Source organism: Enhydra lutris, unplaced genomic scaffold (assembly GCF_002288905.1).
Source record: "Enhydra lutris kenyoni isolate GAN:26980312 unplaced genomic scaffold, ASM228890v2 scaffoldscaffold39, whole genome shotgun sequence".
NCBI lineage: Eukaryota > Metazoa > Chordata > Mammalia > Carnivora > Mustelidae > Enhydra > Enhydra lutris.
Window position 1 is genome coordinate 8429219 of NW_019154123.1, and position 15152 is coordinate 8444370.

Below are 15152 nucleotides of genomic sequence, written 5' to 3' on the forward strand. Positions count from 1 at the left end.
TGCTCCCCGCTCCCACTGTTAAACCTAAGATTCTCAAATCTTTTCCCCATCATGTCTTTCAATTTCTACGACCTTTTGGCTTTTTCAGGCTCTCCCTTCATCATCCTCTAACTTTTCAGGCTATTCATGTGCAAAGCCACACAGAGAAAGGCCGTGATATCCATTTCTGGGAAATGGCCTATCCTGGCTCCATTTCTCTAAATGGCCTATTTCAGTAAATTACTCTCGGGGTTCTCTGAGATGATGACGGCGTCAGCCATCCTGCACCATTGGCCCAGTCCTGGGTCTTGGCCCTGTCAGGCCATAAGCCACCTACATCCTAGCACAGGCCAGTCTGTGAAACTGGTGATTCTTTTGTTTCTCGCCAGAGCAGCAGCACAGGGTAGCTACGTCTGGAATCTTGGACTCACAAAATCATCTCCTGTCCTTGCCCTGAAAATGCTCATTGCTGTAGAATATTTTTTAGAGTTCACTGTTTATCTTTTATTAAGGTCTAGTTTAGTATTTGCCACTTCAGGGTATGAAAGAACAATTCATGTAATTGTCATCTTTTGTTAAGAACAGTAAGCTCAAAGTGCTTATAAACATTATAGCTTCTTACCCACAGCAGTTAGAAACTACTCAAAAGAGAATTATCAAGGCACAAAGTTCAAAATCAAGAAAAGCAATGAGCTATAATACTAAAGGTCACCGATGTCGAACTTACAGAAAATCTATACATAAGGATTAACTGATACATAGTTTCAAACCATATAATGCATAAAAAAATGCAACAAAACGTAACAATATAACAATTATTTCATATTCTCCTTTTCTTAATGATCTTCCTGTTCTTAACATGTTTTTTGTTTTTTAAAGATTTTATTTATTTGACAGAGAGAGATCACAAGTAGGCAGAGAGGCAGGCAGAGAGAGACGGAGAAGCAGGCTCCTTGCTTGTGGAGCAGAAAGCCTGATGCGGGTCTCAATCCCACGACCCTGAGATCATGACCTGAGCCGAAGGCAGAGGCTTAACCCGCTGAGCCACCCAGGCGCCCCTCTTAACCTGTTTTTAAGACTATATTTTCAGTTGTATTATATTTATATATTTTCAGTGGTAAGTTCTCTACATATATTTTATCTTACCAGTACTCACAAAACTTTCATGAAAAGGTAATATCACAGGCTATGAGATTTTTTTCTTTTTTTTGCCACTTATTCCTTACATGAGAACAAATAGAATTTTGTTCCACAGACAGATTTATCTTTGAGCTCCCAGAGATCTCTATCTACAGTGTTCTTTGGCTTAATCTGAACATTTTGGTTCTTCTCTCTTTTTTGTACTTTCAAAGTGGCCACTTTCTTAGAAGCTGAGAAGCTATTACTAATAGTGCCCTGATTTTTTTTTTTTTTTACAGCATTGCAAATGCTTCTTGTGCCATCTTTCTCTCAAAATGAAACTGATAAAGAAACAGGCTAATGAATCAATGTCACATACCTAACATATGACAGAGCTGGAGCTGTGTGCTCCAACCTTTTGACCTTTTGACCTCTGGTCTAAATCCTTCCCAATTGGGAAGGAAGAAAATAATGTATATTAAGATTCAAGAGGTAGATGCTGGAATAAAAAATATGGAAAAGCTTATAGGAGCTTAGTATAGGGCTATTACTACCTCCTGTGTCTTTAAAATCTATTTTACCCGGATTCTTTCGTTTTTCTTAGATTTTTCATTTATTGTGCTAAAGGCCCTGGCTTTTATTACATATTTATACAGAATCCAAAGATTTTTGGTATAAGCAACAAATAAATGTAATTTATTTAAAAATAAAACTGCCACACAAACATAAATTTTGGTCTCACAAAGATAAAAAGTAGTGTCCCAAATTGAAAGATTTTTGTACTTTATTTCAAAAAAATTCATCCTAGTATTAATTTTTACTTGACTTCTGAATTTTCTTTTTCTCCTTTCTTTCACCAATCCCCATTCCCTTCCCCTTTCCAGTTAATTAGACTTGATGATAAATGGAAGGGAGTAAGACTTACTAATTACATTGGTATTCAGCAAAGAATTTCTTTAAGTCTCTGACCATTTCCTCAGCCTGAGCTAAAACTTAAATTTTTGGTATACAAAAAAAAAAAAAAAAAAAAAAAAAAAAAAAAAAAAAAAAAAAATTTTTTTGGTATACAAGGGCTTAAGGACCCAGAGCTGTGAAAACAACAGTTGTGTTCAAAGATGACAGAATTAAACTCATGACCATACATTAGTTCTACTCACAACCATTAACAAAATACGAACTTTGAAGTACTTATAGAGGCAAAGGAATTTGCAGAGAAATATATAGGGAAACCCTTCCCTTAGCTTCTCCCCCAAGGCCAACATTTCACAGAACCACAGTACAATGTCAAAACTGACATTGACACAACTCAAACAGCAGGTCCAGATGTCACCAATTATACATGTACCCATTTGTATTTTTGTGTATATAATCATACACAATTTTATAACACGTGCAGTTTTGTATAATCACCACCACAGTCAAGACACCCAGCTATGCCAACACAAGATTATTCTTTACAGACACACAGTCCCCTTCTCCACCAAGTTGTTCTTCATATTTATGATTGTTGCTTTACAAATATTATTTCCATGTAATTATGCAGTTAGGTACCATTTTGATGTTCTTTTCATTCAGCATAATTTCCTTGAGATCCATCCAAACTTTTGAGTGTATAAATGGTTCATTTTTTTTTTTTTAATTATTGCTAAGTAGTATTCCATGGTATGAATGTACCGCAGTGTGTTTAACCATTCACCCTATGAAGGACATCTGGGTAGTTTCCAGTTTAGAGTTATAAATAAAGCTGCTAAGAAGATTCATAAAAATTCTTATATGAAATATCTTCATTTCTCTAGGAAAAATGCCTGAGTATGTCACTGCTGAGTCATATGGTAAATTTATTTTTAGTTTCAAAAGGAACTGTCCATTTTCCACTCAAACCAGCAACGTCTGAGTGATCCAGTTTCTCCACATTCTGGCCTGTATTTGTCACTATTTTTTATTTTAGCTCTTCTGATAGATATGCAATGATAACTCTCTGTAGTTTTAATTTTCATTTTTCCATTAGCTAATGATGTTGAACATCTTTTCATGTATTCATTTGCCTTCTGTATATTAATGAAATGGCTGTGCTTGATTTTTTTTTTTTTGCCCATTTTCTAATTGGAGGAATTATTTTTCCTAATGTTGAGTTTAGAAAGTTCTTTACATATTTTAGGTACAAGATCTGTGTCAGATACATGATTTGCAAATATTTTCTCTCAGTCTGTGGGTTTTTAAAATCCTTTCAATAGAGTTTTTCAAAGAGTAAATTTTTTTTAGATGAGTTCCAATTTAGCACTTTTTCCTTTTCTAGGTAGTGTTTTGGGTGTCAAATCAAAGAACTTTGCCTAGCCATGGGTCCCCCAAATTTTCTCATATGTTCTTCATGTACTTAAATTTTATATTTAATTTCATAATCCATTTTGAGTTAATTTTTATAGAAGAGATAAGGTCTAGGTTGACATTCATTTTTCTTACTGATAAATGTCCAGTTGCTCAATACTATTTATTGACTTATACACCTTTATCAAAAATTAAGTGGCCATATTTGTTTAGATCTATTTCTATATTTTCTGTTTTACTGATCTATATATCTATCTCTCCTCCAGTATAACACTGTTATTAGTATAGCTATATTATAAGCTTTAATATTAGGAGAGGGGATTATTCCTTCTACTTTTTCAAAGTTGTTTTGGTTATTTAATGGATTTTACCTTTCCATATAAGCTCTAGAAAAATTTATCTATGTCTACCAAAAAAAAAAAAAAAGGTTTCTGAAACTTTGACAGAAATTTTATCAAACCTATAGATAAATTTAGGGAGAAATTATATCTTTACTGTATTGAGTCTTGCAATTCAAAACGTGGTATGTCTTGGAAGACATAAGATGACAGAGGAGTAGGGGTGACCCTAAGCTTGCCTCCTCCCTCAAACACAGTTAGATAAATATCAAATCATTTTGAAAACCAAAGAAATCAATCAGAAGTCTTAGAGAACAAAGCTTCATGTCTACAAACCAGAAAAACAAAAGGTGGAAGGTAGGAGCTGTAGAGAGTTGATTAATAGGAGAAAATAGCCATGGGCATTGCCCAGGAGAAGGAGCCCTGACCATGGATAGAGTAGTGAATGAGAGGGAGGGGAGAGAATGGTGGGGGCGGGGGGGGTGCAGAAAGAGTAAAAACATGCAGAGGGGGCTACACAAGAAAACTGGTCCTAAAACCATTGATGGGGAAAAAGTAGACAGGTACAATACCACCAGTTTTTTCTAAACAGTGGAGCACAGATTCTAAAGCTTCAGAGGTCTACAACATCACCAGTGTTGTAGATAGCTAAGCAGTACTCCAATGGGGAAAGCAGGATCCCCAGGATTGAACAGGGAGAAGCGGTTCACCTGCTTGGAGTGCATTTGGTAGAGGTGATACAGAGGGCCTCTCCATCAGCAAAGGACCCTGTGGGCACAATTGAGCAGCCCCACTCACCACTCATGGGAATAGGAACAGAAATTCTGGCCAAGGGTAGCAATCTCTGGGGCTGGCTGTGTGTTGTGATTTATCATAAACTTCAAACTGCTGCAGAGTTGCACAACTGTTTTCAGGGACAAGTCTGCACTGGCCACAGGGCACTAAGACCCTCCCCCCAGAAGATCAGTGCACGAACTTACTTTGGGGGTCCCTGAAGTGTGAGGTTTTGAAACACACCCCTCCGAGATAAAACATAGGAGTGCTGTGCCATTTGGCATGTGCATAGCTTAGACACAGGGTGAAAGGTGGTATTCAATGGAAACCAGAGACATATGAGGGGTCATTGTTTGCACATCTGTAGCACATGTTTTCTGTTCTGGAGATAAGAGAAGAAGAAGCTATTTTCCCCCTGCATCCACCAGGTTAATTAACTTCAGTGAGCCACCAAATGGAGAATGGAGCTGCTATACTAAGTTCTGACCCCATGCCCTGCAGGTGCATTTCTACTAGGACAAATTCACCTATGAATCAGAGTTAACAGGCCCCTCCCCCAGAAGACCAACACAAACCTCTTGCCCACACCAAGTCCACTGATCATAGAGTGCTGCACAGCTTTTTTTGTTTTTGTTTCTTTTTTGGATACAGGAAGAACATGCTTTTTTATTTTTTAATTTTATAGATTTTTTTTTTAATTTCAAATTTTTCTTTTTCTTTTCTTTCTTTCTACCTGTTTTCTATCAAGTTTCTCATAACAAGCAGACCAAAATACATCTAGGATCATTTTATTTTTAAAAAAATTTTTATAAATTTTTATTTTATCTTGCTCCCATTTTTAACCTCCAAAATGACAAGACAGAGTAATTCACCTGTTCAAAAAAAAAGAACAGGAAAAAATGACAGTCAGAAATTTAATTGACACAGATATAAGTAAGATATCTGAACTAGAACTTAAAATAGTACTTGTAACAATACTAGCTGGGCTTGAAAAAAAACATAGAAGACACTAAAAAAAAAAAAAAAAATCCCTTACTGCAGAGGTAAAAGAACTAAAATCTAACCAGGCCAAAATTAAAAATGCTATAACTGAGATACAAACCGAAATGAATACCATAAAAATGAAGCAAAAATGAAAAAAAATTAAACATTATCAGAAGATAAAATTATGAGAAAGAATGAAGCTGAAAAGAAGAGAGAAACAAAGGTAATGGTTCATGAAGGGAGACTTAGGGAACTCAGCAACTTTTTAAAACAGAATAACATTTGTATCATAGGAGTCCCAGAAGATGAAGAGAGAGGAAAAGAAGCAGAGGGTTTATTTGAGGATAATTATAGCTGAAAATTGCCCATTCTTGGGAAGGACACAGACATTAAAGTCCAAAAGTACAGAGAACCACCATTAAATTCAACAAAAGTTGACTATCACCATGGCATAGCACAAATTCACATCATACACAGACAAGGAAAGAATCCTGAAAGTAGGAGGGAGAAAAAAAATAGTACTTATCCTACAAGGGAAGACAGATCAGGTTTGCAATAGATCTGTCCACAGAAACTTGGCAGGCCAGAAGAGCAAGGGAGGATATATTCAATGTACTAAATGGGAAAAATATGCAGCCAAGAGTACTGAATTCAGCAAGGCTGTCATTCAAAACTGAAGGAGCGATAAAGAGTTTCCCAGAGAAATAAAAGCTAAAGGAGATCATGACCACTAAACCAGTCCTGCAAGAAATCTTGAGTAGGGGGAGAAAAAGACCAAAAACAACAAATACTAGAAAGGACAATAGAATACCACCAGAAACACCAACCCTACAGGTAACACAATGACACTAAATTCATATCTTTCAATAATTATTCTGAATGTAAATGGACTAAGTGTCATTCAAAAGACATAGCATATCAAAGTGGATAAAAAAACAAGATCCACCTATTTGCTGCCTACAAGAGACTTATTTTAGACTTAAAGACACCTGCAGGTGGAAAGTAAGGGGATAGAAAACCATCTACTATGCTAATGGATGTCAAAAGAAAGCCAAAGTAGCCATACTTATATCAGACGAACTAGATTTATAAAACAAAGACTATAACAAGAGATGAAGAAAGGCATTATATCATAATTAAGGGGTCTATCCAATAAGAAGATCTAACAATTGTAAATATTTATGTCTCCAACTTGGGAGCACCCAAAAATATAAATCAATTAATAATGAACATAAAGAAACTCATAGATAATGCTACAATAATGGTAGGGGACTTTAACATCCCACTTACAGCAAGGGACAGACCATCTAGGCAGAAAATCAGAAGGAAACAATGAATATGAATGACACATTGGACCTTATGAACTTAAAAAATACATTCAGAACACCAAAGCAGTAGAATATACATTCTTTTTGAGTGCACATGGAACATTCTGCAGAAAAGATCACAAATCAGCCCTCAACTAGTACAAACAGATTGATATCATATTATGCATATTTTCAGAACACAGTGCTATGAACCTGGAAGTCAACTACATGAAAAAATTAGAAAAGACCACAAATACAGGAGGCTAAAGAACATCCTACTGAAGAATGGATGGGTTAACCAGAAAATTAAAGAAGAAATTAAAAGTACATGCAAGCAAATGAAAATGAAAACTCAATAGTCCGAAACCTTTAGGATGCAGCAAAGGCAATCCTAAGAGGGAAGCATATTGCAATACAGGCCTACCTCAAGAAGAAAGAAGTCTCAAACACACAATCTACCCTTATGCCTATAGGAGCTAGAAAAGGAAGAGCAAATAAAGCCTAACACCAGCAGAAGAAGAGGAATAATACAGACTAGAGCAGAAATAAACAATATAGAAACAAACAAACAACAGATCAACAAAACAAACAGCTGGTTCTTCAAAAGAATTAATAAAATGGATAAACCCCTAGCCAGACTTACCAAAACAACAACAAAAAAGCAAAAAACAAAACAAAACAAAAAACCCAGAGAGACAGAGAGAGAAAGGACCCAAATTGATAAAATCATGAATAATAGAGCGATCACAACCAAAACCACAGAAATACAAACAATTAAAAGAGAATACTATGGTGAGTGCTGTGAAGTGTGTAAACCTGGTGATTCACAGACCTGTACCTCTGGGGCTAATAATACATTATATGTTTATTAAAAAAATTATTAAAAAAAAGAGAATACTAGGAAAATTATATGTCAACAAACTAGGCAATATGGAAGAAAGGGAAAAAATCCTAAAAACACATAAACTACCAAAACTGAAACAGGAAGAAATAGAAAATTTGAAAAGACCTGTAACGAGCAAAGAAATTGAACCAGTAATCAAAAATCTCCCAACAAACAAATGTCCAGGCCCAGATGACTTCCCAGGAAATTTCTATCAAACATTTAAAGAAGAATTAATACCTATTCTTCTCAAACTGTTACAAAAAACAGAAATGGAAGGACAAATTCCAAACTCATTCTGTGAAGCCAGCATTATCTTGATTCTAAAACCAAAGACCCCCCACAAAAAAGGAGAATTACAGGTCAATATCCCTGATGAATATGGTTGCAAAAATTGTCAATAAAATCCTAGCAAATCAAATTGAACAGTACATTAAAAGAATTATTCACCACCATCAAGTGAGACTTAATCCTGGCCTCCAGGGGGGTTGGTTCAATAGTCACCAATAAATCAACATGATACATCACATTAGTAAAAGAAAGGATAAGAACCAGATGATCCTCTCAATAAATGCAGAAAAAGCATTTGACAAAATACAGAATCCATTCTTGATAAAACCCTCAACAAAACAGGGATAGATACAACATACCTCAACATCATGAAGGCCATACACAAAAGACCCACATTGATATCTTCAAGGGGGAAAAACTAAGAGACTTTGCCATACAGTTAGGAACAAGACAAAGATGTCCACTCTCACCATTATTATTTAGTACTGGAAGTCTTAGCCTCAGCAATCAGACAACGAAAAGAAATAAAAGGCATCCAAATCAGTAAGGAAAAAGTCAGATTGCACTATTTGCAGACTACATGATACTCTATGTAGAAAACCCACAAGACTCCATCAAAAAATTGCTAGAACTCATTTATAGATTCAGCAAAGTTGCAGGATATAAAATCAATGCACACAAATCTGTTGCATCTCTATACACCAAAAACAAAGTAGCAGAAAAAGAAATCAAGGAATTGATCCCATTTGCAATTGCACCAAAAATGGTACGATACCTAGGAATAAACCTAACTAAATTGGTAAAGGTCTGCACTCTCAAAACTAATGAAAGAAATTGAAAAGAACACAAGGAAATAGAAAAGCCTTTCATGGATTGGAAGAATAAACACTGTTAAAATGTCTATACTCCTCAAAGCAATCTATACATTTAATGCAAACCCTACAAAATACCACCACCATTTCTCACAGAGTTAGAATAAAAAGTCTTAAATTTGTATGGAACCACAAAAGACCTGTAATGGCCAAAGAAATGCTGAAAAAGAAAAACAAACCTTGAGGCAGCACAATTCCAAATTTCAAGCTATATTACAATGCTGTAGTCATCAAGACAGGTACAAAAACAGACACAGAGATCAATGGAAAAGAATAGAGAACCAAACAGACCCACAAATACATGGTCAACTAATCTTCAACAAAGCAGGAAGGAATATCCAATGGAAAAAGACAGTCTCTTCAATAAATTGTGTTGGGGAAACTGAACAGCAACACGCAAAAGAATGAAACTAGACCATTTCCTTACACCATATACAAAAATAAATTCAAAATGGATGAAAGACCTATATGTGAGAGAGGGAGCCATCAAAATCCTAGAGAAGAACACAGGCAGCAACTTCTTTGACCTTGGCTGGCTGCAGCAACTTCTTACTACATGTGTCACAGGAGGCAAAGGAAACAAAAGCAAAAACGAACTATTAGGACTTCATCAAGACAAAACCTTCTGCACAGTGAAGGAAATAATCAACCAAACTATAAAACAACCTACAGAATGGGAGAAGATATTTGCAAGCAACATAGCTGATAAAATATTAGTATGCAAAGAACTATAAGGAACTTATCAAACTCAACACTCAATTAACAAATGATCCAGTTAAGAAATCAGGCAGAAGACATTTAAAGGTCCTCAAAGAATGTCCAAAGAAGAAATCCAGATGGCTAACAGACACGTGAAAAGATGCTCACCATTACTCATCACCAGGGAAATACAAATCAAAACCATGATGGGATACTACCTCACACCTGTCAGAATGGCTAAAGTTAACATGAAAAACAACAGGTGTTGGCAAAAACGCAGACAAAGGGGAACCCTCTTGTACTGTTGGTGGGAATGCAAACTGGAGAACAGTTTGAAGGATCCTTAAAAAATTAAAAATAGAGCTACCCTCTAATCCAGGATTTATACTACCAGGCATTTACCCAAAGGATATAAAAGTACAGATTCAAAAGGGTACATACATGTACCCTGATGTTCATAGCAGCATTATCAACAATAGCCAAACTATGGAGGGAGCACAAATGTCCACGGACTGATGAATGGATAAAGAGGATATGGTGTATATATATAATAGAACATTACTCAGCCATCAAAAAGAATGAAATCTTGCCATTCACAAAGACATGGATGGAGCTAGAGTGTATTACGCTAAGTGAAGTAAGTCGGTTAGAGAAACAAATATCATACAATCTCACTCTTATGTGGAATTTAAGAAAGAAAACAGATTAACATATAGGAAGGGAGGGAAAAAACGGAAGAGGGAAACAAACCATAAGTGATTCTTAATGATACAGAACAAACTAGGGGTTGATGGTGGGGGTGGGGGGTGTTGAAGGGTGATGGATATTCAAGAGGGCGCTTGTCGTGATGAACACTGGGTATTGTATATAAGTGATAAATCACTGAATTCTAGTCCTGAAACTAATATTACACTATATGTTAACTAAAATTTAAATTTAAAAAATATGGTATGTCTCTCAAAGATTTAAGATTCTTTTTGATTGTTTTCTTCAGCATTTTATAGCTTTCATTATATAAATCCTGTGTATGGTTTGTTAGATTTATACCTAAGTATTTCATTCTTTGTGGAGAAATTTTTCTTTAAGATTTTATTTATTTATTTGACAGAGATCACAAGTAGGCAGAGAGGCAGGCAGATAGAGAGGGAGAAGCAGGCTCCCCACTGAGCAAGGAGCCTGATGTGGGGCTCCATCCCAGGACCCTGGGATCATGACCTGAGCCAAAGGCAGAGGCTTTAACTTACTGAGCCACCCAAGCGCCCCACGTTGCGGAGAAATTCTTAGTGGCATTTTTAAACTTTGGTTTTCACATGTTCGTTTCAGTATATATGCATACATGTATTGACGTTATGTGTTGCTCTTGCATCCTGTGTTTTTATGACAGCTGCTTTAGGTCTTACTAGATAAGGCCAACATTCAATTCAATATTAGCATCTATTAATTGCTCTTCTCATTCACGTTCTTCTTAGTAGTTTTTCTCTGTATGTGTGGTTTTCCTGGTCTTTGGTATAATACATGATTTTCTATTTTACGTTGGATATTTTGATTATTAGGAGACTCAATCTTACTTAAATATTTTTTAGTTGATATTTGTTTTTAGGTTACGTTGAGTAGGTGAATTCCGGTTTACTTTTGTGGGGTTTAGTTTCACTGACAGTTTAATTTTCAGAGCCCTGGAGATGCTTTTCGTCTGCTTTATTCATCTGTTGGAACTCCTGATCAGTTCCTGCTGGTGTCATCTCTAGGGACAAACAGCACCTCCCTTGGCTGCCTGCTATTACAGGGCTCCTTTTGTGGGTTATGGGAGAGCAGAATCTTTGGGGCCTTATTCACTGGATGGAAGGCAAGTAAATGCAGGTCTCGGGGACACTGCCCTTGCTGGATGACCAGTCTGTGGGTTGGTGCCGTAGTTATGAAGCGAGAGCTGAGAGATGGTTCATTGTGTTGCTAAGTTCAGTGGATCAAAGTGCAGCGAGGAAGCCTGTGAGGGGAGACTGATATGGCAACTCACACCTTTCTGTAAGCATAAAAAAGGCCTGAGAACAGCTGAGACCTTTGGTTTTTAAAGTGTAGTCCCTGGGGTGCCTGGGTGGCTCAATCCATTAAGCATCTGCCTTCAGCGAACAGGGAACCTGCTTCTCCTCCTTCTCCCTGCTTGTGCTTTCTCTCACTCTCTCTCTCTCACTCTCTAAATGAATAAATAAAATCTTAAAAACAATAAATAAATAAATAAATAAATAAATAAAGTGTGGTCCCTGAACCAGCATCACCAGCATCAACCAGAAACTGGTAGGAAATGCAGATGGAAACTCTGATTCAGACCTGCTCAGTCAGAAAATTCGGGGTGGGGCCCAGAAAAAATGTATTTTTAATAGGCCCTTCAGCTGCTTCAGATGGTGTAAGTTTGAGAAAGGTTTGAGAACCGTGACCTAGACAATGGCCATATTGAAGTGAATGTGGCTTCCTAGTGTCCCCTTCTGTTTGTTCCTCATGGAGATGTCCCCAGAATAATCTTAAAGTTGGAAGAAGAATCTGCCTCATGCTAGGAACACACAACAAAATGGTTCATGAATATTTACTCCACAAATACTCTCTTCTACCCAAAGAACCACATTAGCAATCTGAAACAATCACGAGATACACTACCCCATAAGACAATAATCAGCCCATTCAAAAAGTCACATAAAAAATTGTTATTTTTTTATTCTTCACGTATATTTCTTCATCCTAAATAATCTTTTATAATATATTGTCTCTCAAGACTTAAAAAAAAAAAAAGACTTTTGAGAGGCAAGATAGTGTCTTGGTTATGAAAATATATTCCTAGGGTACCTGGGTGGCTAAGTGGCTTAAGCCTCTGCCTTTGGCTCAGGTCATGATCTCAGGGTCCTGGGATCAAGCCCTGCATTGGGCTCTCTGTTCAGCAGGGAGCCTACATCCTCCCCTCCCCCTCTGCCTACCTCTTTGCCTACTTTCGATGTCTCCCTCTCTGTCAAATAAATAAATAAAATCTTTAAAAATAAATAAATAAATAAATAATATAATAAAATACAGGCCCAAGCTGTCCATTTCTCTGATGGGTCTGAGTAAAGTATTCCCTGCCTTAAATGGAAAGAAAAAAAAGGAATATTAGTTTGGATGATAGGAGTATATTCTCATCATGGATCACAGTTAAACTAATTTACACAAAAATGATGAAATCTATGGCCACAACCTGATTGGTGTATTGTATTAATTGGATTAATCAATTTCACAGGGTTCTGGATGTATTTTGTTCTTCTTTTATATATATTTTATCATTAAGAATATATTATCTGTATAACTGATTATAGATCTGATAACCAAAATAGAATGTAAGTTTCATAAGTACAATACCTTGCACACATTTATATCCCCAAGACCACTTGTCTTGGTCTTATATAGTGTCTGACATATATAATAGGCACCCAAAATTCATTTGCAGAGCTGAAAGTCTGAAGAAACTTTCATGTTTCTTTTCTATGTTCTAACTTGAAAGATTGTCTCAATCTTCCACTATTTGCTCTCTGGAACATCTTCTCTCCAGAATCCCCCAGTGCTTCCCAGATTGTTCTAGACACATAACTCTTATCTCCCTATATCTTTACTCTTCTTTACGTGCAACACTGTCATCTCTTGGAAGCTACTCAAATTCTGCACTCATTCTTCATCTCCACTGTCTTGTATACAGCCATATCATCTTGCTTTGTTTAGAGGTTTCTGAAGGGTGATAATCGTCTTTTGTTATACAAAACTTATGTTCTTCAGCTCATACAGCACGCTGGCCCCAGACAGCCTCCATAACCATTTCCCTCCATACTGCCCAGTGTACATCAGGGCCCTTCTTATAATACACAAAGGTCTTTGAGTTCACCCTCTGACTTACTGGTCTCACGTACTGACACCCTGCTCACTCTCACACTTCTCAACAAGCGTCAGATACAATTACTCATTCAGAATGAGTGTATCCATTTTGGATGTCAGACTATTTTCTTTCTGGTCCTCAGCAACTAGATTCCCCAGTTCAGAAATGTTTTCCCGAACTTCTGGACAAAATTAATCACTCTTACCCTCACACTTCCAGGTATCTTGTCTGTGTTTCTATTGCCTCATTTGTCACATTGTCACTTATTTGTTTACATGTCTTTTTCTCTGGGTAGGAGCTAGCCCTGTGTCTTATTCACTTTTAGATTCCCAGCACTCAACATAGCTCAATGCAATTTTTTAAATTGAATTGAATAATCTCTTCAGTATTGCCTTTATACATAATACATTTTAACAGTTTCTTGAGAGCAGTTTTCAAATGTTATTCTTTCATATACCCTTACTCTAACCACCCTACTCTGCACGTAGATGGTTATTAAAAAAAAAATCAAAATTAAGGTTGTTGTAATACACTGATGGAGGAAGTCGTGATTATATTTACAAATGCACAAATTTTCTTAGGATTAAGTGAAATATCAGGATACCTGATTCAATGATACCATCAGTGGCAGGGCTCTACTCATTCCCGGAGGCTTTTAGGGTCTCATTCACGTTAGAAAATTTCATACAAGGTGATTTCATCAGTCAAATTTCAGGAGAAAATTTATTCCCACTTTCAGATAGGCTCCATAAGGACTAGATAAAAACTGTACGGTTAATTTTATTTCTCTTACAAAAAAGTCTTCAATGTTGTTCTTCTTATTACAAATGAATATGGACTCATTTCAGAAAAATAAAAAAAAATACAATCACAAAGAATATAAAAAGCAAGCAAGTGTATTCCTAATGATCGAGACAGCTGCTACCAACACCTTGGTAGACAGACTTTTTCGAGGGGGTGTATATCCTGCTTCAGTAATCCCTGCCATTTACTAAACACTTCCTCCATGCCAAGCTCTCTACAGATTTAGCCCAGATGTCAGTTCAGCCCTTTCTGGCTCTTAAGGTCTTTGTTCGATTGAACTGAGCCAATTGGACAATTCTACACCTTATTCATTTTTACGAATTTTAAAGAAATTCGTCCTGTGCCTTTGCAAATGATCCCAGTTTTCATCTTCCGTCAGTCCAGTTCCACAGTTTTAAAGGGATCCATTTACAATTCTCTCTTAGCTGTTTGTGTTTGTCCTAAGTCTTGCTTCAACCAGAGACCACCCAGCCTATCTCCTTCTGGCCTTTCTCCAGCCCATGAGCTCATCCTCTACCCACCTATTTTCATTTTAGGCCTCTTCACCCTCCTTCCAAAGTCCTTTCTTAGAGATACAGTTTACTCCTTTCCTTAAGCTTATGACTTAAAGATAATATTTTGTCAATTAAACCTGATCTCTGGGTTTTATTCTTTACCAAAAATGTATTGATATTTCTAAATAAGAAGAGTAATTAACCAAATAATTCTAGAGGGGAATAATTTTTTTCATATGTTGGAGCATAAAGCGGATAAGCTATAATAGTGTTTTATAACATACAAGATTATTAAAGGTAGAAATTACATCCTGTTCTCATTTTTATTGGCAGTGTCTAACCAGGGGCCTGAACATGGTAGGTAGGCAATAAGTATTTTTTAAATACACAAAGTTACCTG

The 15152-nt window shown here is 36.4% G+C and overlaps 1 pseudogene; it reads left to right on the forward strand.

Annotated features, from left to right (window-relative positions):
* The first annotated feature begins 243 nt into the window (after positions 1-243).
* Positions 244-15152, forward strand: part of LOC111154958 — a 31780-nt pseudogene continuing 16871 nt past the window's right edge.